This window comes from Pleurodeles waltl, chromosome 3_1 (assembly GCF_031143425.1).
Source record: "Pleurodeles waltl isolate 20211129_DDA chromosome 3_1, aPleWal1.hap1.20221129, whole genome shotgun sequence".
Taxonomy (NCBI): domain Eukaryota; kingdom Metazoa; phylum Chordata; class Amphibia; order Caudata; family Salamandridae; genus Pleurodeles; species Pleurodeles waltl.
Window position 1 is genome coordinate 62,114,567 of NC_090440.1, and position 24,920 is coordinate 62,139,486.

Consider the following 24,920-nt stretch of genomic DNA (forward strand, 5'->3'; position numbering starts at 1 on the left):
TGAGTCTGGCAGACAACAGACCGCCAGACTTGTGGTGGCAGCCATGATCACTGACGGTTTGGTGTTCCAACCACCAAATTAAGAGTTTGGCGGTTGGACCACCAAATAACCGCCGTCCCAATGGACTGACAGCAGTGCAGGTTGGAATCAGCCATGGGGGCACTGAGCTCAGCGCCGCCCTGCTGATTCCAACCTGGTTCTCCATGAAAAGCAAGAAATCATCAAAAGGCTGGCAGAAAACAGGTGCAGGGGGCCACAGGAGGGCCCCTGCACTGCCCATGCCTGTGGCATGGGCAGTTCAGGGGTCCCCTAACCAGCACCCTCATAATGCGCACTGTCTGCAGCAGACAGTGTGCATTGCATGGGTGCTGGTGCCCCCTGCGGGAGTCAGCATTGACGCCGGCTCAATTACGAGCAGGGGACAATGATGCCGCCACTTTCCCGCTGGGCTGATAGCAGTAAAGTCATAATTGGACAGGCGGAGAGGTTGCCAGTAAGGTGGCAATCTCCCCGTTGGAGGTTCGGCAGGCGGGTCTTCCCATCCTCCAATCTCGTAATTGGACCCTGAGTCTCTGTTTCATTCAGTGTCTGCTACCAATTAGCAAAATGGCCACCACATGCAGGGAGAACTCCTGGTGGCCTGCCACACTGGGAACCGCACCGTGAGCCACCGACCACACATGAAACCTGGGATTCATCCTGGACTCATCACTATCAATGACCCAGCAGGTCAACGCCGTCTCCTTGTCCTGCTTAAACACCCGCCACATGCTTCAGAAGATCTACAAATGGATCCAACTGAACCCAGAAGGACGGTCACCCAAGCCCTCGAAAGTAGCAGACTGGACTACCCTTCATAGGAAGTGAGAAACAGGAAGATGAAAAATGGCCATCTTGGTTTGGGAAAGGGTTATAGAACTAGATAAGAAAAGCATCATAGTAAGGAGGGAATCAGATGCATGCAGGGAACAAGAAAAGAGAAAGGCATGCTGGGAGAGATAGAAAAAATGCCTACCATAAGAAGAGGGAAAAGAAAAGGCCATGTAATGGGCACCAGGTGAGTGGAAGTCCGAGGGGGGTCCGCTGGCGCCCCATATTAACATCCGTGCCACGCACAATGCGCAGCGAGGACCGAAGCCCGATCCTGGGTCCTCTACCCTGCCGCAGCAGAGAGGACAGCGCAAGGTCAGAAAAAAGGGACGTGGCGGGCCCCGCGGCACTTAAAATGTACCACGGCCCCTGCCGCAGCTCGAGCAACCAGCGCTGCGGACCCCCGCGACATGACACTTAGACATTCATTGATAGCCTCCTTGCACTCTTGCCCCCATTTGTGCCCCTTCTGATTGCTGTACTCCGATTGTATTTTGTGCCATTACTGTATTTTGTGACTGTTTTTAAATTGTGCCCGACTTTTCTGTGCCTTTTTTCCTGGTTTTCGCCCCTTGTGCACTCCCCCTTGCAGTTCTCTCCCTGCCGCTGCCTCCCTGCGGCCCCACCCCCCTCGCGCCCCCATTCGCCGCTCCCTCTCGCCTCCCGCCTCCCAGCTGCTCCTCCCTCCCCCCTCCCTTCTTAATGGCTGGCGCTGCACGTCCGCGCCGCTGGCGCGCCGGAGGCGCGCCAGAGGGAAGCCCGTCTGCGCCCGTCTGCGCCCGTCTGCGCCCGTCCGCACCTGGACCGCACCCAGCTCCCCCCCCCTGGACCGCACGCCCCCCCACACAACCAGCCTTCGCTACTCTGCCAGCGAACTACTCGCCTTAACCCTGGCTCCTCCACAACCTGCTTCCAGGCCACCCCGAAGCACACCAAAGGACCCTTCTCCTGCTGCACCTGCAATTTCACCTGCAACAGAACAACAAAGCCTACAACAACCGACACCAACCACCTGCACTGCATCCTCCTCAACACACGCTCCGCACGAAAGCACGCAATCGAGCTCTGGGACCTGCTCGACACCACCGCCCCAGATGTAGCCTTCCTTACCGAAACCTGGTGGAACGACTCCTCGGCCCCAGACATCGCCATCGCCATCCCTGGCGGCTACAAGATCACCAGAAGAGATCGCACCAACGGAACCGGTGGAGGTACAGCCATCGTCCATAAATCCACCTTCAAGATCCACACCCACACAGACGACACCCTCAAGACAGCTGAACACCTTCACTTCCAGATCCACACGGACCCCAACACTACCCTCAGAGGAACTCTCATATACCGACCACCAGGACCAAGACCCCCCTTCAGTGACACCATTTCCGACCTCGCCAGCACCCACGCCCTCGCCTCAACAGACTTCATCCTCCTTGGAGACCTCAACTTCCACCTGGAGAACAACAACGACGCCAACACCGCATCACTGACCACCAACCTCTCCAACCTCGGACTCAGACAACTGGTCAACACACCCACCCACATCGCCGGTCACACCCTAGACCCACTCTTCACTGCAAGCAACCACATCTCTTTCAACCACACCACCGAACTCCACTGGACCGACCACCACTGCGTCCATTTCACATTCAAGAAAAACTCCGAACATCACCGCACCCCACTACCACCACACCGCCGCTGGGGAAAAGTCACCGCAGACCAACTAACCAGCACCCTCGCCAAGAACCCGCCGGCCGACCCCACCAACCCGGACTCCGCCGCCATCAACCTCCAACAGTGGCTCCTCAACTGCGCCAACACCCTCGCACCACTCAAGAGGCCCACCGTCAACCAAGAAAAGAAAAAAGCAGCATGGTTCACAGACGAACTCATCACCTCCAAACACTCCTGCCAGAAACTCAAGAAAAAATGGCTGCTCGAACGCACACCCGACAGCCTAGCAGCCCAAAAGGAAGCCACCCGCAAGCACCACCAACTTATCCGACTCGCCAAACGCTCCCACTTCACAGAACGCCTTAACAACAACGCACACGACAGCAAGGAACTCTTCTGCATCGTGAAGGAGCTCTCCAACCCCAGCGCCAACGTCAACGACATCCCACCATCCCAGAAACTCTGCGACGCAATCTCTACTTTTTTCTACCAGAAAATCGCCGCCATCCATGACAGCCTCAACTCCACACCTCCGCCAGACCCCACCCCCGACAACTCCTCCTGCGCCAACCGCCTCACCACCTGGACCCACGTAGATGACACCGAAACCCGAAAGACCATGAACTCCATCCACTCAGGATCCCCATCAGACCCCTGCCCACACCACGTCTACAACAAAGCCGATTCCACCATCGCCCCCCAACTTCGTCAAATCATCAACCTTTCCTTCGACACCGCCACCGTCCCGGACAGCTGGAAGCACGCCGACATCCAAGCCCTGCTCAAGAAACCAAAGGCTGACCTCAACTACCTCAAAAACTTCAGCCCGATCTTACTCCTCCCCTTCCCAGCGAAGGTCATCGAGAAGATTGTCAACGCCCAGCTCACCCACTACCTCGAAGACAACTCCATCCTAGACCCCTCCCAATCCGGATTCAGACGCAACCACAGCACCGAGACTGCACTCCTCGCCGCCACAGACGACATCAGACAGCAAATGGACAACGGCGAAACTTCAGCCCTCATCCTCCTAGACCTATCCGCCGCCTTCGATACGGTCTGCCACCGCACCCTACTAACTCGTCTCCACGGAATACAAGACAAAGCCCTCAACTGGATCTCCTCTTTTCTCTCCGGCAGAACCCAAAGAGTCCGACTCTCATCCTTCCGCTCCGAAGCCACCAACCTCATCTGCGGAGTCCCCCAAGGCTCCTCGCTAAGCCCAACGCTATTCAACGTCTACATGGCACCCCTCGCTCAACTGGCCCGGCAGCACAACCTCAGTATCCTCTCCTACGCCGACGACACCCAGCTCATCCTCTCCCTTACTAAAGATCCATACACCGCCAAAGCCAACCTCCACGAGGGACTAAAATCCATTGCCGAATGGATGAGAAACAGCCGCCTGAAGCTAAACTCAGATAAGACGGAAGTCCTCATCCTCGGACGCTCACCCTCGGCCTGGGACGACTCCTGGTGGCCCACCGCACTAGGACCCCCACCTACTCCAGCCAACCACGCACGCAACCTCGGCTTCATCCTCGACTCCGCCCTCACCATGTCCAAACAGGTCAACGCAGTCTCCTCCTCCTGCTTCAAAACCTTCTGCATGCTCCGTAGAATCTACAAGTGGATCCCGACGGAAACCAGAAAAACGGTGACCCAGGCCCTCGTCAGTAGCAGACTAGACTACGGCAACACACTCTACACAGGCATCCCAGCAAAAGAATTCCAACGACTCCAACGCATCCAGAACGCATCCGCCCATCTGATCCTCGACATACCCCGCCGATGCCACATCTCCCACCACCTGAAGGACCTCCACTGGCTCCCCGTGGCCAAGACGTTCACCTTTAAACTTCTCACCCACGCGCACAAAGCACTACACAACGCCGGACCCGCCTACCTGAACAACAGACTCAACTTCTACGCCCCCTCCCGCCAACTCCGCTCTGCCAACCTCTCCCTCGCCATCGTTCCCCGAATTCAACGCAAGACTGCCGGCGGCAAATCCTTCTCCTACCTCGCCGCCAAGACCTGGAACTCACTCCCGACCTCCCTGCGCCAGACCCAGGACCTCCTCACCTTCAGGAGACTCCTCAAGACATGGCTCTTCGACCAATAGCAGCTGCCCCCTCACCCACCCCCCCCAAGCGCCTTGAAACCCTAACGGGTACATAGTGCGCTTTATAAATGTAATGATTGATTGATTGATTGATAGCTTGGAGTCCATGGTAATTCCAAGGTTTCTTACTTCCTTTGATACTTTAGGAAATGGTCCCAGATTATCAGGCCAGGCGCACAATGAGTCATTATTTTTCCAATTGCCATATCTTAGTATTTCAGTTTTGGAAGCATTCAATTTGAGGTGGCTCCATGTCATCCACTGATCAGCTGCTCAGAGGGAACTGAGGACTTGCAAGTTTTCAGTGTCTGGCACTTTCCAGTTTAAGTAGCTTCTGTGTGTCTCCTGCATAGATATATCATGTGAGCTGAAATGTATTGATCATTGTCAGTAATGACTTCTAGTAGATGTTGAAAAGCATGGGTGAGATGAGAGAGCCTTGAGGGACCCCTGCTTTTGTGAAGTACGGTGTGAATGAGAAAGGGGGAATATAGATGATATTTGTTCTGTTTTGAAGGTGGATGTGATCCAGTCGAGAGCGGCCCCTTCAATGTAGGCTTCGTAGAGTTTTTGTATTAGACTATCATGGTCAGCTGTGCCAATGGCAGCTGAGAGGTCCAAGAGAAGTAGTGCAGCAACCCTATTGTGGTCTACTGTGTTTTTAAGGTCATCCCAAATGGAGATGACAGCATATTCTGTGGCTCTTTCGTTGCAGAATCCTGTTTGGTAGTCTGAAAGGATGGAGTTATCTTCAATGAAATGTGACAGCTGGGCAAATACTGCTCTTTTTATCAGATTGCCCAGGAAAGACCCATTTGTAATCAGTTTGTAGTTGTTGGGGTCATGCAGGTCCAGGTTTGTTTTCTTTAATAAAGGGAATATGTATGCCTTCTTTAGGTTTTTAGGAAAGGTTCCCGTAGGTAACAAATTACTGATGATTCTTCTTTTGAAGACTTGTGGTGGACAAGCGTCAGAAGGGTAGCAGGCTGGCCTTCATGCTTTAACCAGATCCATAAATTCACTTTGCTACGTTTGAAGGAATACAGAGGCTGGGTTACTCTTGGAGTAAAGCTTTGGATAAGGGTTGGGGTGCTGGTGGTTTTCCTTTATTTTAAATAGGAGTCTGATGTGTCTGCTTTGGTTGTTTCATGATTTGCCAGGTTGTACTTGAATTCTTGGGTAATGTGATAACTTCTTTCTGTGCATTTAGGTTTACGAAATTTGATGAGAATTTTATAAACTCATTTATTTGCACAGTTACCATTTTGAATTATTTCTGAATATTACCTTTTTCATCTTTTGTGATCATTGACTTGTATATTCTGTTAAGTTTCTGTAGGTGAAGTTTGTCTTCATTGCTTTTTGTTTTGAGCCAGGTGTGTTGCAGCCTTCTAGTTTGTTGTTTTATCACTTTTAGGGGCATATTTAAGAAAAGTGACACTACATACAGTGCAGCACCTCTTTTCTTGCGCCACTTGTTGCCCCCCTAACACCACCATGTGTGCGCCATATTTAAAGTATGTTGCACCATGGTGGCAGTTAGGGGACTTGCATAAGAATTTTTATGCTAGTCCTGAGCTTTGAAGGATTGTCATAAAAAATGTTGACACTAATCCTGCAAAGCTCGTTGAAGCACATTGTAATCAATGGTGTGCCTCCTGTTAATGCCTGCTCTGAACAGGCATTAAAAGTGCCAAACAAATGATGCAAAGAAATTGGTTAGCTTTCTTTACGCCATTTTTTCAGCCACCCCTAATGGGGTAACGCCCCTTTTGCATGCATTATGCCTGGCGCAGGCATAATGTAACTCAAAGGGTTACAAAGTGGCACGATGGATGCATTGCGCTACTTTGTAAATATTGTATGGGGATTTTGGCCTAGTTGGGCCACATTAGTGTTAAAAAAAAATACTCTAATGCGGCACAAGGTGGTGCTAGGGTTTCTTAAATAAGCCCCTTAATTCCGTATTTCTCCAAGGCGCCTGTTTTCTTTTGTCCTGTCTTATTGTTCTTAGTAGTTTTAGGATAGCAAGATCTTCCTATAGCCATTCATAAAGCTTTTGAACAGAATTGATTGAGTGTAGATCTGTGTTGGATGTTAGTTGTGTTTCTAAGTATTCAAAACTGAGTTTGTTCCACAGTCAATAGATGGTTACATGTAAGGTGGTCTTAGGTGTGTTGATTCATGGTGTTTTATGTTGTACAGCTAGCAAAATGTGGTCTGACCATGTGACTGGAGTAATCCTTTGAAATGTAACTAGTTCTGGATTTGAAAAACTGACAGGCTGTGCATCTGATGTAGGTTCAGTGTGAATAGGTCAATGATGATAGTTGTTGGATGGGGCATAATAGGATTGTCAAACCAAATGTTTAAGTCACCAAGGATGAAGGGTTGGAGTGTAGTGTTATATCGTTCGGAACTGTGTCTAGAAATGTGTCTATTAATGTTGCATTACTAGGTGGTGGTCTGTAAAGGAGAAGGAAGTTACAGGAAGAAGTTGGTGTTGGGTTGCATCTGGTGATCAGGGCACTTGTATCGGAACATTGTCAGCTTTGGTTAGATTTATTGTTTGCTTGAAAATAAAAGCTAGTCCACCTCCTATTTGCCAATACACATTTGTGTGATAGTTTGATAGCCTGGAGGAACAGCATCATGCAATATTGAGACCATGTCAAGTCCTAACCATGATTCAGTTATGAAGAGTAAGTTAGCTTGTGTGTCAGTTAGTAGGTCATAGATGTATTTTTTGTTTTTAGACAGTCATCAAGAATTTATTAGTAGGATATTTAGAGACTATGGGGCGGATTTATTAAAAGTGGCGCTGCACGGAGTGCAGTATCACTTTCCCCGCGCCCCTTAGCAATCCCCTACCACCACCATGTGTGCGCCATATTTAAAATATGGTGCATATTGGCACAGGGTAGGGGGCAATAGTGTCATTTCTCATGTCGCTATTGATGTACCCTGCACCTTCACCAGCCTCCACGCCAGCGACCCACCCACCAAGGCAGGATGCAACCATCTCAGATGCATCGTACTCAACGCCCACTCCGTCCACAAAAACGCCATCGAACTCTGAAACCTACTCGACTCAACTTCCCCAGACGTCACTTTCCTGACCGAAAACTGGATGAACCACTCCTCAGCACCCGACATCACCACAGCCATCCCAGGCGGCTACAAGATCACCCGTAGAGACCACACCAACAGACCAGGAGGAGGCATTGCTATCGTCCACAGGAATACCCTCAGTATCACGACCAGTACCAAAGACACACTCAGCACCGCCGAACACCTGCTCTTCCAGATCCACACCGATCCAAACACCACTCTCAGAGGGACCCTCATTTACAGACCCCCCCGGACCCTGACGGCACTTCAGTGACTCCATTTCCGACGTCGTCAGCACGCATGTCCTTGCATCCACAGACTACATGCTACTTGGGGACCTGAACTTCCACATCAAGAACACCAATGACAACAACTCCACCATCCTGCTAGGCAACCCCGCCAACCTCGTCCTGAAGCAGCTCGTCATTACACCCACCCACTCCGCTGGTCACACGCTCGATCCCATTTTCTCTGCCAGAAAACATGTCTCCTTCAGCCACACCACCGAACTCCACTGGACCGACCACTGCTGCATTTACTTCTCCTTCGAGAAACCCACAACGCTCCATCTCCCTCAGCGGATTCCCCACCACAGATGGAACGAGGTCAATGAAGACCAGCTGATCACCACCCTCTCCTGGAACCCTCCAATCGACACCACTGACACAGCAGCCTGCAACCTCAGGCAATGGATCGATGACTGTGTCAACACTCTCGCCCCAATCAAGAAACCTTCTAACAGACACACCAACAGAAAGGCCTTCTGGTTCACCGCCGTCCTCCAAGAATCCAAACAAACGTGCTGAAGACTCCAGAAAAAAGTCTCGCCAAGAACATACCCTGGACAACCACACAGCCTTCAAGAACACCATCCATGGACACCAGCAACTCATCCGAACCGCCAAAAGAACTGCCTTCAAACTGCCATTGACAACAAGGCACACAGCCACAAGGAGCTCTTTAACATCGTGAAGGGACTCTCCAACCCTGGTGCCAACATCAACAACATCCCGCCATCACAAGACCTCTGTGACTCCCTAGCCACATTCTTCTACAACAAGATCGCAGACATCCATGATATCTTCAATACCCAGACCCTCCCTGTCAACCACCAACACCACATACTCACCGTCCCCAGCCACACCAGCCTCCTGCTCTTCTGGACCCACGTCAGAGATGATGACACCATCAAAATCATGAACACCATCCACTCCGGCTCACCATCCGATCCTTCCCTCACCACGTCTTCAACAAAGCGAGCTCCATCATCACACCCCACCTCCGGAAGATCATCAACAGTTCCTTCAAGACCACCACCTTCCTGGAGAGCTGGAAAAATGCCGACATCAACGCCCTCCTCAATAAACCTAAGGTGGACCCAAAGGACCTCAAGAACTTCCGGCCCATCTCCCTGCTCCCCTTCTCAGCAAAAATCATTGAGAAAATTGTCAACAAACAACTGACCTGCTTCCTCGAGGAGAACAACACCATGGACCCGTCCCAAACAGGATTCTGCAGCAACCACAGCACCGAAACCGCTCTCATCGCTGCCACTGATGAAATCAGGACCATACTTGACAACGGCGAAACCTCGGCCCTCATCCTCCAGGACCTCTCGGCCGCTTTCGACACCCTCTGCCTCCATACCCTACGCACACACCTTAATGATGCAGAGATCCATGACAGAGCCCTGGACTGGATCACCTCCATCCTCACCGGCAGGATCCAGAGAGTCCGCCTCCCTCCTTTCCGCACTGAAGCCACCAAAATCATCTGCGGCGTACCCCAGGGATCGTCCCTCAGCCCGACCCTCTTTAATGTCTGCATGGCTCCGCTCGCAAACACCGTCCAATCTCTCAACATCAACATCATCTCATATGCAGATGATACCCAACTGATCCTCTCCCTCACCAAGAAACTGGCAAAAACCAACCTCAACAAAGGAATGAAGGCCATCGCTGAATGGATGAAGAACAGCTGCCTGAAACTTAATTCTGACAAAACTGAGTTCCTCATCCGTGGCTCCACCCCTTCCGCTTGGGACAACTTCTGGTGGCCTGCCACACTGGGAACCGCACCGTGACCCACCGACCACACACGAAACCTGGAATTCATCCTGGACTCATCGCTATCAATGACCCAGTAGTCAATGCCGTCTCCTTGTGCTGCTTCCACGCCTTCCACATGCTTCAGAAGATCTACAAATGGATCCAACTGAACCCAGAAGGAGGGTCACCCAAGCCCTCGTAAGTAGCAGACTGGACTACCCTTCATAGGAAGTGACAAACAGGAAGATGAAAAACGGCCATCTTGGATTGGGAAAGAGTTATAGAACTAGATAAGAAAAGCACCATAGTAAGAAGGGAATCAGATGCATGCAGGGAACAAGAAAAGAGAAAGGCATGCTGGGAGAGATAGAAAAAATTTCTACCATAAGAAGAGGGAAAAGAAAAGGCAATGTAATGGGCACCAGGTGAGTGGAAGTCTGAGGGGGGTCCGCTGGCGCCCCATATTAACTTCTGTGCCACACACAACGCGCGGCGAGGACCGAAGCCCAATCCTGGGTCCTCTACCCCGCCGCAGCAGAGAGGACAGCACGAGGTCAGAAAAAAGGGACGTGGTGGGCCCGCAGCCAGTAAAATGGACAACAGCCCCTGCTGTGGCTCGAGCAACCAGCACTGCGGGCCCCCGCGACATGACACTTGGACATTCATTGATAGCTTGGAGTCCATGGTAATTCCAAGGTTTCTTACTTCCTTTGATACTTTAGGAAATGGTCCCAGATTATCAGGCCAGGTGCACAGTGAGTCATTATTTTTCCAATTGCCATATCTTAGTATTTCAGTTTTGGAAGCATTCAATTTGAGGTGGCTCCATGTCATCCACTGATCAACTGCTCAAAGGGAACTGTGTCAATGGCAACTGAGAGGTCCAAGAGAAGTAGTGCAGCAACCCTGTTGTGGTCTACTGTGTTTTTAAGGTCATCCCAAATGGAGATGACAGCATATTCTGTGGCTCTTTCTGTGCAGAATACTGTTTGGTAGCCTGAAAGGGTGGAGTTATCTTCAATGAAATGTGACAGCTGGGCAAATACTGCTTTTGTTATCAGATTGCCCAGGAAAGACCCATTTGTAATCAGTTTGTAGTTGTTGGGGTCATGCAGGTCCAGGTTTGTTTTCTTTAATAAAGGGAATATGTATGCCTTCTTTATGTTTTTAGGAAAGGTAACGTAGGTAACAAATTATTGATGATTCTTCTTTTGAAGATTTGTGGTGGACAAGCGTCAGAAGGGTAGCCGGCTGGCCTTCATGCTTGAACCAGATCCATAAATTCACTTTGCTACGTTTGAAGGAATACAGAGGCTGGGTTACTCTTGGAGTCAAGCTTTGGATAAGAGTTGGGGTGCTGGTGGTTTTCCTTTATTTTAAATAGGAGTCCGATGTGTCTGCTTTGGTTGTGTAATGATTTGCCAGGTTGTGCTTGAATTCTTGGGTAATGTGATAACTTCTTTCTGTGCATTTAGGTTTACGAAATTTGATGAGAATTTTATAAACTTATTTATTTGCACAGTTAACTTTTTGAATTCTTTCTGAATATTACCTTTTTTATCTTTTGTGATCGCTGACTTGTATATTCTGTTAAGTTTCTGTAGGTGAAGTTTGTCTTGATTGCTTTTTGTTTTGAGCCAGGTGTGTTGCAGCTTTCTAGTTTGTTGTTTTATCACTTTTAGGGGCATATTTAAGAAAAGTGACACTGCATAGTGCAGCACCACTTTTCTTGCGCCACTTGTTGCCCCCCTACGACCACCATGTGTGCGCCATATTTAAAGTATGTTGCACCATGGTGGCAGTTAGGGGACTTGCATAAGAATTTTTTATGCTAGTCTGGAGCTTTGCAGGATTGTCATAAATTTTTTTGACACTAATCCTGCAAAGCTTGTTGAAGCTCATTGTAATCAATGGTGTGCCTCCTGTTAATGCCTGCTCTGAGCAGGCATTAAAAGTGCCAAACAAATGATGCAAAGAAATTGGTTAGATTTCTTTACGCCATTTTTTCAGCCACCCCTAACGCGGAAATGCCCCTTTTGCATGCATTATGCCTGGCGCAGGCATAATGTAGCTCAAAGGGTTACAAAGTGGCACGATGGATGCATTGCGCTACTTTGTAAATATTGTATGGGGATTTTGGCCTAGTTGGGCAACATTAGTGCTAAAAAGAATACTCTAATGTGGCACAAGGAGGTGCTGGGGTTTCTTAAATAAGCCCCCTAGTTCCGTATTTCTCCAAGGTGCCTGTTATCTTTTGTCCTGTCTTATTGTTCTTAGTAGTGGTCTGTAAAGGAGAAGGAAGTTACAGGAGGAAGTTGGTTTTGGGTTGCATCTGGTGATCAGGGCCCTTGTATGGGAACATTGTCAGCTTTGGTTAGATTTATTGTTTGCTTGAATATAAAAGCTAGTCCACCTCCTATTTTGCCAATACAAATTTATGTGATAGTTTGATAGCCTGGAGGAACAGCATCATGCAATATTGAGACCATGTCAATTCCTAACCATGATTCAGTTATGAAGAGTAAGTTAGCTTGTGTGTCAGTGAGTAGGTCACAGATGTATTTTTTGTTTTTAGAAAGTCATCAAAAATTTATTAGTAGGCTGTTTAGAGACTATGGGGCAGATTTATGAAAAGTGGCGCTGCACGGAGTGCAGCATCACTTTCCCTGCGCCCCTTAGCAATCCCCTACCGCCACCATGTGTGCGCCGTATTTAAAATACGGTGCATCATGGCACAGGGTAGGGGGCAATAGTGTCATTTCTCATGTCGCTATTGATGTACCCTTCAGGAATAGCGCTAAAATATTGGTGCTATTCCTGCAGAGTACATCGGGCCCCATTATAAAGAATGGAACCCCCCTTTTAACGCCTGCTCTTAAGCAGGCATAAAAAGTGCAGTAAAAAATGGTGCACGGAAACCTCATAGATTTCCTTATGCAATTTTTCTGGCTCTGCTAACAGGGGAATGCTCCCTTTTCATACATTATGCCTGGTGCAGGCATAATGTGGCGCAAAGGGTTATATAATGGCGCAATACATGCATTGCGTCGCCCTGTAAATACGGCGCAGGGATTTCATACTTGTTGGGCCACATTAACATAAAAAATAATGACGTCAATGTGGTGCAGGGTGGAGCTAGGGCATTCTAAATATGCTCCTATGTTTTAGTGGTGATGTGACTTTGCTCTGTAGAAGAGTGAGCAGTACTTGTTAAACTTGTAGCAGGTGTGTCATTAGTGCTGGTATTAGCTGTTTGAGGATAGCAATATTTTGTTTTTTTATATCGTCCTTCCCGTCCAGCAGGCTTAGAAGGCAATTTGAAGGGTCTGCATATGTAGGTGGTGGAGATGGTGGTTGAGAGTGAGTTGGTGAGCTGTGTTATTTTTGTAGAGTAGCTTTGTTGTGTAATAGACATGGGGATTTGAAGTTGTAAAGAGTGGCATGTTGTTTATTTTGTTCATGTCTGTTTAAGGTCTAAGGTGTACGGATTAGGGATGGTGTTGGGTCATGCTTAAAGTCTCTAAATTGTGCGTTGGATGAGAGCCGGGTGAATGTGAGTTGTTGTGCTGGTGTATTTGTTTTAGGCGGTTGTGAAGAGAGAGAATGTGGGAGTAAAGATGGTTAGGATGTGTATTATGTGTGTAGTTAGGAGGGTGGGAGTGAGTGTATGTTTGTATTTTGTGATGTTATGTATTATGAAATTGTTTGTGTAGGAGATGTTGAAGTGCTGCTATGTTTGGTTTTTGCGGAGATATTGATGTAGTGGTTTTCTGAGAAGGATTTCTATGTAAAGTACTGTTGGTGAGTGGAAGTTGAATGGTGAAGGGGTGGTGATGTGTTTTGTAGAGAAGTGTATGTGGTTTGTGAGAGGGGATGGATAACAGTTATGTGGGTTTATGTTTGATTTGATAGCTGGAAGAGGCAGTATGTGTGGTGGATTAGAGTACAAGGATTGTTTGTGTGTTTTCGGTTAAAAGAGGAGGAGGGTGTTGGAGGATGTATGATGGAAGGCTGAGTATAGGTTCTGTGGTGGCAGAAAGGGATTTGTTAGGAGAAAGTAGAGGGTAGAGCTGGTGGTTTGTATGAACAGGGAGTGTGTGTCTGGATGCATTAAACTTATGTATAATGTGGCTTTGTGTTGTGTTGGTGATGTGTGGATTTGTTAGGGGTATAGGACAAAGTGGTGTTTTGTGTGAGAGTGAGGGTGCCATAGTGGTTGTTGAAACATTGACATACAGATAGAGTTGTTTTGTAGTAAATGAGTATCTTGAATTCGTTGAGAGCATGTTTTTATGTTTGAGGGTCTTGATGAGTTAAAGGGGTGCTTGATGAATAGCAAAAAACACAGGGCCATATTTATACTTTTTGACGCAAAACTGCGTTAGCGCAGTTTTGCGTCAAAAAAATTTGCGCCGGCTAACGCCATTTTGAAGCGCTGTGTGGGCGTCAAATTTATACTTTGACGTACGCCGGCGCAACCAACAGGTGGGAGTCATTATTTCGTGACGCACACAGCGGCGTTCCGTCGTAAAGGAAACCAACGTTAACGCGACGCACATCACTGTGGGTCGATTTACGACAGCGCAATCCAGAAAGCGCTGTTTTTTTTCACGCTATTGCGTCAAATATTAGCGCGAAAACTGCCCTTTCAGCAGAGGAGAGCCAAAATGAATCCCAGATGCCACTACAGACCCCAGGAGGATGACAGCAGACCAGGAACCAGCCAGGAGGATCCATACAGGAACCAGGACATGTTTAGAAAAAAAAGAAAGTGTCGCTTCAGTGAAGAGGAGCAGGAAATCCTGGTGAAAGAGGTGACGGAACACCAGCACCAACTGTTCATCTCCTCTAAATTGCCACTCAGTAGGAGAGAGGCCATATGGAAACAAATAGAGGACAAAATCAACAGTGTGGCTGAAGAACGCCGCACAGTCACTGAGTGTAAGAAACGCTGGCATGACTGCAAACGTAGGACAAAAGAGAAAATGGCCAGGAACAGGAAGGCAGCAATGCAGACTGGAGGGGGGAGTCCAGCACAACAGGAGGCCCTGGACCACATGGAGGAGATGGTTGCAGCCGTCATCCCGGAGGAGATCGTCACAGGGATTCAAGGACAGGACAGCGCAGACTATCACGACACAACGCACATGCAGGGTAAGTCACATGGGGAATTATAATGCAATAATGTTGACTGTAACAGGGGGGGAAATACCTACTACACAATGCATGTAAGTCTGCACATATATGAAGTGGCATGGGTAAAGGGGCACGGCAGGGGGGCATGGCCAGCACTGACTGAAGCTGGGGCACGACAAAATATAGCACCAACAACAGTCCCATGGGGACATCCTGTAAGTACAACAATAGAGCCAAGGGAAAGCAGCCACAGGTGGGAAGGCCACTACGTCAAACTCACATCCAGGCACTTGTCTTGCAAAATATATCCTACATCAACTAGGTCCCTATCAGTAATCCAGTAGCCAAAACAACAACTGCAATGTAACTGCCACAACAGTTGACAATAACACCTCTCATCTCTGTGCAGCTATAGTACCAAATGGCAGGAACCTCCCCATGGAAAATACATACCTAAATTAGGGGGTGAGGATGACATCCGCAACTATTCATAGAAATAAGACAAAGGCACCAGTACACTCAAATGCTGAATGTCCATACCTGACACATACATAAGCCAAAGTAAACAGCAATAGGAGCCACACAGCACTAAGGACACACACATGCTGCATACGTCAGGGTCCCTCACGTGCCTGGCTAACAAGGCTACATCACTAATGTCATACTGCACAGACAACAACATTGAGGAGGGGACACAGGCAACTGGTCACTGAAACACACCTGCAAAGTCTGACAACCAAATAGAACCTTCATACGATAAACAGGCCAATCCAATTAAACACACATGACCCAACATCATCTTCAAACATCAACAATATTTACATCCATACCACATCCTAACATTGACATGCATAGGATATGCCACGTCACATGTACATTTCGGGCAATGTGAATAAAAAGTGTATGGGGCAGGTCCTGAGAGGCAAGTGTGCTGCCAGGGCATTCACAACACCCACAGTCAGTCAAAGTGTAGTGTTGTAAGTGTAACGTATACTTTGCGCATTAGCTTCAGGCTGTAGGCCTTTGTGCACCTTACCCTGAATGTACTTTTACTCATTTGCTCACATCTAAGAGCCTCAGAGCACTTTGCACTAAATGCTTCTTATTGGCCTTCCTATCAGTTAATTTACCAAATAGCCAGTCCTACGGTGTTGTTAATTAGTCTAATCACACTGTTTTGCCTACTTCTGCACTTGAGTTTGCCTGAACATATTCACTCTGTGCCCCAGTCAAGGATACAGTCTGGGACTTTGCCGATGGATGTGGTAGGGGTTAAGACTTGGCATTCCTGCGTAGGGACACTTTGTCATCACGATGACATATGACTTTAACATCACTTCCTTGTCCCAAGACACGCAAGAGGGAGATTCCAAACAGAGAACCACAATTAGATGCTGCCTGCCTTGCTGCTGATGCACAACCAGATCACAGGTCATTCCTCTGATATGAGGGATGATGTCTCACCAGTGATTCAGACAGGCAAGCTCCAAGCTTAACATGCTGTGCTAAAAATAGAACAAGCAGAGGGAGAGTAGAAACTGTTAGGCACCATGATAGCTGTGTACTAATGTATTACTCTCCTGCTGACTATTTCAATTCTAACAGTTTGTATTGTTTGGGTTATTGTGGCTCACACCTAAATATCTACAAGTCAGTTGTATAATGAAACATCATATTAAACAAATACTGTCTTTGTCATTTGTGTATGAGAACATACCGGAAAAGAGAGAATTGTGTAGGATCTGAGTGACCACCACTTCCCTGAGAAGTTCCAAAGATGTCATGCGCTCGGATGTCTAAACATTCCTTTGCTGTGGGAGACCAGAGGCACTGCTAGTTAGCCAGAACAAAAAGAATGAATCAGGGTGACAGAGTTATTTACAAGTGTGTCAGACTTAGTCCCCCACACCATTAGCTTTCCTGCTGCCTAGAAAGCCAGTAATCACATGTAGGATAATGAGAGCCCACCCAACAAAATGTCCCTCCATAAGAATAGTTCAACACGGAGGGAGGAGTAGGACAAAAACATGCCTATTCCTAAATAATTACAAAGCAACACCTAGAGGCGATCAGGCAGACAAGTCTGATAGCTCCATATCATACATGTGACACACAGGTGGGCCATAGGCCTACAACAATGCCCTATGACGGACATCAGATACCAAGACAAACATAGAGCACAAACTTAAGGCATCCAAAGGCTTCTATCTTAGTGCAAAATTGTCACAACACAGACACACTAATTGTACCCTGTTTCATTGCAGAGGAACATGGATCTCCTGCCGATATGCCTGTCCCTGAGTTCCCTGATGACATAGATGACGAGCCCATAAACATCCCACAGGAGACCATCCAAATGGTCCTTGAAAGCCTCCAAACCCCACCTTCAGTCACAAGGAGGAGCACAGAAGAAGCAGCCACCACAGGAGAACCACCCGCCACCCCAATTGTAAGACCTGCCAGCTCCAACACAGCTGAGGACTCTGACGACACTGGCACCAGCTTCGAAAGAACCGTCGTTGGGGTACAGCGGGAGCTGGCCAAGGAGGTGCGGGTGGGGATGCAAACTATGGCAGCCAGCCTTGAGGGGGTGCGTTCGTGCATGATGTCTTCTGCTGATCAGGCAGCTGCTATGCAAACCCGAACATCTCTCTTGCAGGAACTTGTCAAAACACAGAAGGAAATCTGCACAGCTGTCATCCAGTTGACACAACAACTACAACTGCAATCCAGTCAACGTGTGCACGAATGCAACATAGAACCCCTCAGGGCCGACCTGGCTGCCTACCATCGTGATGTGGCTGCCATTCTGAAAAACCAGCAGGCCCTCCTTGCTGCAGTACTGCCCTTCATAACTCTACAGGGAGCAGCCCCCGGGATGTCTGCCTCCATGTCTTCTAACACTGAGGTGTGTGTTGCCCCTTCACAACCAACAACAACAAGGACACACCAGGCAACACACACATCAGAAGAGGAAGACATGGAACAGATAACATTCACACGTAAGAGTACCCGGAAGCACTAGTCCCTGCACCATGGCCTACTTTGACCAAGGTCCTACGTTTTGTCAAATGCCAGTCTCACTACAACTACACTCAATGACTGTTCGGCAATCCACTGTATGACTTGTCCCCATTGCCAGTGAATGTCTCTCTCCTACTATTTGCCAATTCCTGTCCCTCTGCACTGTCTGTGACATCACCCCAGCATGTCAGGAGCATCATCCACACCCCTTCTGTAGGATCACCATGTAAGAATGCACCAGAACGGACTCAGCAAACATGGTGAATGGACATTTGGCACTACACCACCTATGAATAAATAGCACTTGCACACCTATTGTGTCTCTGTGTCATTTCACACTTCAACTGTGCAGTACCTAACTCCAAAGTGGCTGTGTGGCAACCATTTAGATTATCGATACTACTGTCCTGATTTCATGTATACTGAAACATCTGTGCAGTGGGCATGATTGCATCATAGCCTTACCATACTAAGGAAAATAACTGATGAAGGGAGTAACCACACACAATCATGCTGTGTTGGACAGAATGACGCACCATCTATAGCTATCCTAGACAACCAATGGTGGCTGAGAAATGTAGGCACCATGCAATACTTAAATAAGAAATAATGCCGCAAAATGTAAGGAATCATGAACAAATTAAACTGCATCAATCACCCTTACGGAGTATACTTCCATGAAGGAAAGTCATGCAGAATCAGTACACACATGATGTAGGTCAGCAATGAAAGCAACAAGACAAGAGTGTGAACAACTCCTCATCTACAAAGATCTCCCTGAACTTCACACTGCTGTCCGACCTATCAATTTACCCACAATAACAAGTCTGGAAGCACTCTTTGTGAAGTAGGATACATACCAACACAAAACCTTGGTGAACAATGCACACTACCAATGGTGGGTCTCCCAAATGGTGGATACTTAACAAGTTAGCACACGGGTAGCTGGCATGTTAAACCTCAATTTCCTGGGGATGGCGAGCATAGGACACAAATGTCATACTAAAACATTCTGCTACACTGATGTCAAGGCCATGATAAAGTAGCACCTAACGCATCATGTAAAGGGTTAACTATATATTTATTTATATTGAATAATACAAGAGGCAACTAAGAGAAAGGTAAACCTACACTAATCTAACCTGACTACTACTAACCCACAACTGTCCCTAACTAACCTAAGCTAAACTTACTCTACACATGTAACGAAACGATCTAAACATCAACCCCCCACCCACCATTATGAGACAGGACACATGCAGGACAACACTTACTAACCTACACACATACTATACTATCCTAAACAAACATATATTTTTTTGAATTTTGTTTATATTTTAAGTTTTTTTTATTTATTTTTTTACAGGAATCCCAACTTTGCCAACACACACCCACCCACACAAAAAAAAATAGATAGAAAGAATAAGGACCCCCCACCCTCTTCCCTAACACTAACTAAGCTAATTACCTATACTTATCCTAATACTAATCCCCAAAACCCAACTAACAGTAGAAAATAGGAAAGAGGAGAGAGGGGAGGGGTAAAAGTCATAGAGGGCAAAAGTGCTACAGGTTTGCCCTCCGTAGTGTGCGCCTGATGGAGCGGACCCTCTTTTTAATGTAGCTCATGTCCTCCCTCAGGTCGTCCACCTTCTTTACCAACTTGTCCATCTTTAGTGTCAATGACAGGAAGGCAGCTGGGTCCACTAGAGGGTCTGAGCTGGTTTGCGTGCCGGCGGAGGTTGAGGTTGTGGCAGGAGTTGGTTGGGTACGGGACTGTCCTGCTATCACAACACGGCTGGGTCCAGGTCTGGAGGAAGAGGCAGGGTCCATTGTTGCAGACGTTGCTGGGGCCACTTGGGGAGACCTGGTGGATGTGGTGTTGGTGGTTGTTGGTGGCAATGTAGGGGGAGCCTGTGGTGTGGCCCACCATGCCCCGGAGGCCCGATCGGAATGTTACTTGCGGGCCATCCTCCGGTACCCACACTGCACCTGCAGGATGTGCCTGTATCTCATGGCACGCCGTTCAAAATGGTGGTGATCTGCGGCACTCATGTTTGCAGCTGTGAAGAGAAAAGGCAAATATTTACCTTTGGAATTGCATTGGGTGGAATAGCACAATGGGTTATTTGTACATTACTAGAAATGTATTGGTTGCAGCAATTGTCACAACATAGTTCACGGAAAGACTTAGAGGAAGTACATGTGAAGCATGCATACATAAGGGCATATCACACCTAGCATATCCATGTCTCGAAATGATGGATGACATCACCCTAAACTACTCATACAAATCATACCTAAGCCATCTGACATTATGGCTGCACCTCTTCCGCATACTGACTTCACTACATATGTCACTCTATGTGATAACTATCACACTCCTCACTCAGTGCCATTTGTAATTAGTTGTGTGCTAAGAATGAACCCATGGGCCATAACCAAATGTCTACACTAGGGGCCAGATGTAGGAAGATGGAAAATTGCCACTAGCAATTTGCAATGCAGAACGGTGTCTCTGACACCGTCTGCGAGTCGCTATGGGGTCGCTAAGACCCACCTCATTAACATCAATGAGGTGGGTTCCAAGTTGCGCCCCCTTGGCGACTATGGCCACTCACGGAGATGGAGGCCTGCTGGGAACAGCAGACCTCCATGGCCGTGACTGCTATTAAATTACGCAGGTAATTTTTTCCCAAGTGTAGGCCGTTTACCTGAACGGAAAATGAGCTGCACTTAGAATAAAATACAAAAACTTCAATCTTGGATTATTTCAGGACAGTTAGTGGTCCCTTGGACCACTGGCTGTTTTGTACTTGATTATTTAGGTCCACTCACAAAGGTGAAGGGTTCCTATGGGGACCCCTTCCAGTTAGCAAGTGGGTTACCATCCACTGCAAGTGGATGATAACTGCTACTCACTTTGCGACCACGTACTCGGTTGCAAATGGAATTGCATACCACTGCGAGTTGCAAATAGGACGGGAAAACCCCTTCCTATTTGGGATTTGGAAAAGCATTTTGCAAATATGTTCCAAATCACTAAATACATTTCGGAATAGGAAACAGACGTTTGCAACTCACAAACAGCAATTTATGACATTTGCAACTTGTAAACAGTTTGCTACATCTGGCCCTAGGTTCTAACTCAAGTCACAAAAGGTGGCAAGTACGTGTAACATACTGGTTGCTTCTGTCCTAGGTACCCTGTTTCACATTAACATGCCAGTCTTTGAGGGTAGTGTGGGAAGAACAACCAACAATCCCATGTTCAATGCACACCTAGGAGTGTATAGAAGTTCAACAAGTATGTGCCTTCACACACAACACCTATGAATGGCTAGCAACACGTTGGAGTCAGCCAAACATTGTCACATCCAAGGTCCACACATGTCAAAATGATAGGACTTAGGCCAATATGACACTATCAGTGAGGCATGTTTTACAACACACACAGAGGAGCTAGAACACCCATTATCATGAGTCGACAGAACACCTAGGCCATTGCACTCAAGTCACACACACTTCTAGTTCACCTTGTGGAAGTACCTGCCCCCGGAAGATCCAACCTACAGTGTACACAGTCCATCCTCAACTAGGAAGAAGCACTTGTCATCAAAGCCATTTGCCTAAGCTATATGGGAGACTGTCAGTCTGATATGCAGACTCAGGTCATGCCAAGTCCCCGACCAAGTCTTACATTGACCAGTGTATTCCAAATGAGTCATCCCATTCCCCATTGCGGCCCAACTGGAATGACCTACAGCCCCTAAATCTGAGAGATGGCTAGGTATTGCTTTACAGAAACAGAAGTCCTATTTGATATCACACTAAAGCAACAATGCCAATGAACGGCCAGCGCATCAAATCATGAATTCTCTTGAACACACAGTAGTCCATCATGCATCATTACCAAACAATGAAAATAGCACTCAGGCCACACTCACTGTAGGTATCGGGGTCCTCAAAATGTGCCACCTCTCCCACGGTGTACGGGGCTGGTCCACCTGTAAAGCATGAAAGGAAGAATATACTCAGACTGGGTGAACTGACAAATAATTTCAGTTAGTATGACACTGTGTGAATATGACATGGTAATGATACAGTTTTCCACATGCTCATACTGCATGGATGACTTTGTATTCAACATTAACATTGGATGAGTCTCCTGCTACAGTTACACACCCTACTACACACATGCAGTGGCCAGGACAGTCAGGTGTCGTCCAAGTTACCCCTCCATTAGTATGCCCCAACAATAATGTTATCCATACATCTCAGCATGTGCATCCCAGAGAGACATCCAAAAACTGGTTCCATGAGGACTGCATGACCACTCACAATCAAACAGGCTAGGTGGACATGTTCAACACACAGCAACCACACACACATGTGACATATGTGTGGACAACATATCTAACTTCATGTGACGTGAAGGCAACACACATGTATAGCTTCATCATGGGTTTCTAATTTTCTGTCTAGCTATGGCGTCTACATATGTAGGTATGTTGTTTCTACATGACTTACTCACTGGCCAATATGACCTGTAGAGTACAAATAGAGCCGTTAACGTGTTGCTTGTCTGACACAAATGCAACACTACATTACATACAGCTACAGGCATCTGGTATGTGTTGATAAAATGAGCCATCTGACTGCTAGCATTGGTCTTCATACACATTGTGCAACAAATACACATTAGGGCACATATGTATACCTTGGTAGCGCAGCATTTGCATCATTTTGTCACGCAGAGACGGGGCAAACTAGCAAAAGACAGATATATGTTGTAAGTTGCTGCTGTTTTTGCGTGAAAATGTGGTGCAAAAATGGGGATATAAATGTATAAACATGGGCCTAGGTTTCCCTAGCATTACACACAGTCAGCTACTTATCTAGCAGATTGGGTAACAATCATCACATGTCCCCACACAGATTTCTATTATTCCCATGTAATTGATTTGTACTCACCAACATGGCCACCAATCCGGATTCCCAGGTGGTCCAGCAGGTCCTGTTCCTTGGTTATCAGATCTGCCCAGCGGTGCTTCAATTGATGGACATTGCGCATGCTACCATACACCCGGACCAAGTGATGCGCACCTTCCCCCACCGGATTTTCCTTGCCTCCGTGTGATACCCCTGTATCACACGGCCCCCAACCTCCAGCATCAGTGGGAGGAAATGGCAAACTAGCCATATGAATCCCCCCAATTCATCCTCACCCATCCTGGAGAGGCGAGGCCTACCTGACATATTGACTGAAAGAAAAATAGACAAATGAAATAATAAAGTAAAAGTGGGAAATGGGGAAAGGTAGAGGTGTGAAGGAAAAAGAAAAAGGAGAAAAATAGCCCAACTAACCCCAAAAACTATGCTACCCACAACAGACTCCCACAGACAATACAAACAAAAACAGGAATAGACAAAACTAGACTAAACAGACTGAGACAATATTATGCAACAAGAATATAATCACAAAAAGACAAAATACAAGGTACACAGGACACAAAAGCAGTTAAACACAGGACACAACCACACAGTCTAGATAAATCTAAGACTGCAAAGTGAAAGTGAAAGTTAACTCACAGTACAGATTTTGTAAACAGGATATCCTATTACATCACTTCCTGCAGAAAATGGCAGCCGTTTTTATTTTCCCGTTATGCGTCATTTTTCACGCATACACAATTGTGCGTAATTTTTTTTTTACGCATAACATTGCACATGATGCTGAGTCAAAAAATATGATATGAATATTAATAATTAATTAATGTACATGAGATGTCCAACATATTGTCCATGTTGCGTCAAATTTACCATGCATACATCATGGGCGTCATATTTTTTTCACGTACAGGAGTGCACATGATGCTGAGTCAAAAAATATGATATGAATATTAATAATTTATTAATGTACATGAGATGTCCAACATATTGTCCATGTTGCGTCAAATTTACCACGCATACATCATGGGCGTCATATTTTTTTCACGTACAGGAGTGCACATGATGCTGAGCCAAAAAATATGATATGAATTTTAATAATTTATTAATGTACATGAGATGTCCAACATATTGTCCATGTTGCGTCAAATTTACCACGCATACATCATGGGCGTCATATTTTTTTCACGTACAGGAGTGCACATGATGCTGAGTCAAAAAATATGATATGAATTTTAATAATTTATAAATGTACATGAGATGTCCAACATATTGTCCATGTTGCGTCAAATTTACCACGCATACATCATGGGCGTCATATTTTTTCCACGTACAGGACTGCACATGATGCTGAGTCAAATAAATATATGAAGTAAATTATAATTTGATGGCTAAATATGAGAAACTTTTGGATAAATTTATATTTGACTCTGCATTCTGTGCACTCATGTACGTGAACAAATTATGACGCCCATCCTGTATGCGTAGAATTTTTAGCATTTTTTTATTTTTTATGTCTTCATGTTTTTAACTTGGGGAAGGTGATTTGTCATGGGCAAACGGTGCTATGTGATACACATTTGTGGTTAGATATGACACATGTCCGTTGTTGTATGTATAGAAGGCATTCACACTGTAATATTTAGGATACGTTGGGGTAATTGCTGATGGCTGTTTTGAAATGATGGATGGGATACCATGATGTATTCCTTCTCCAAAATGTGTCCACAATTAGGATGGTGATGCTTTTATCTATAGTCCGAACAGGGAGTGCAATAGTCACTTACATTGTTTATGGGGCTAACCATGTCCCATTATGAATTTGTGTTTCTGATTTGTGTTTGACTTTTGACATGTAGCCCACACATGTGCCTTATGCATGTGTTTAGTTCACAAGTACAAGATCCTTGTATATTTGGGGGGCAGTAGAGCTGGACTTAGGCCCCCAGCACCCTAGGATTTGCCCATCCAGATTAGCTACTGTA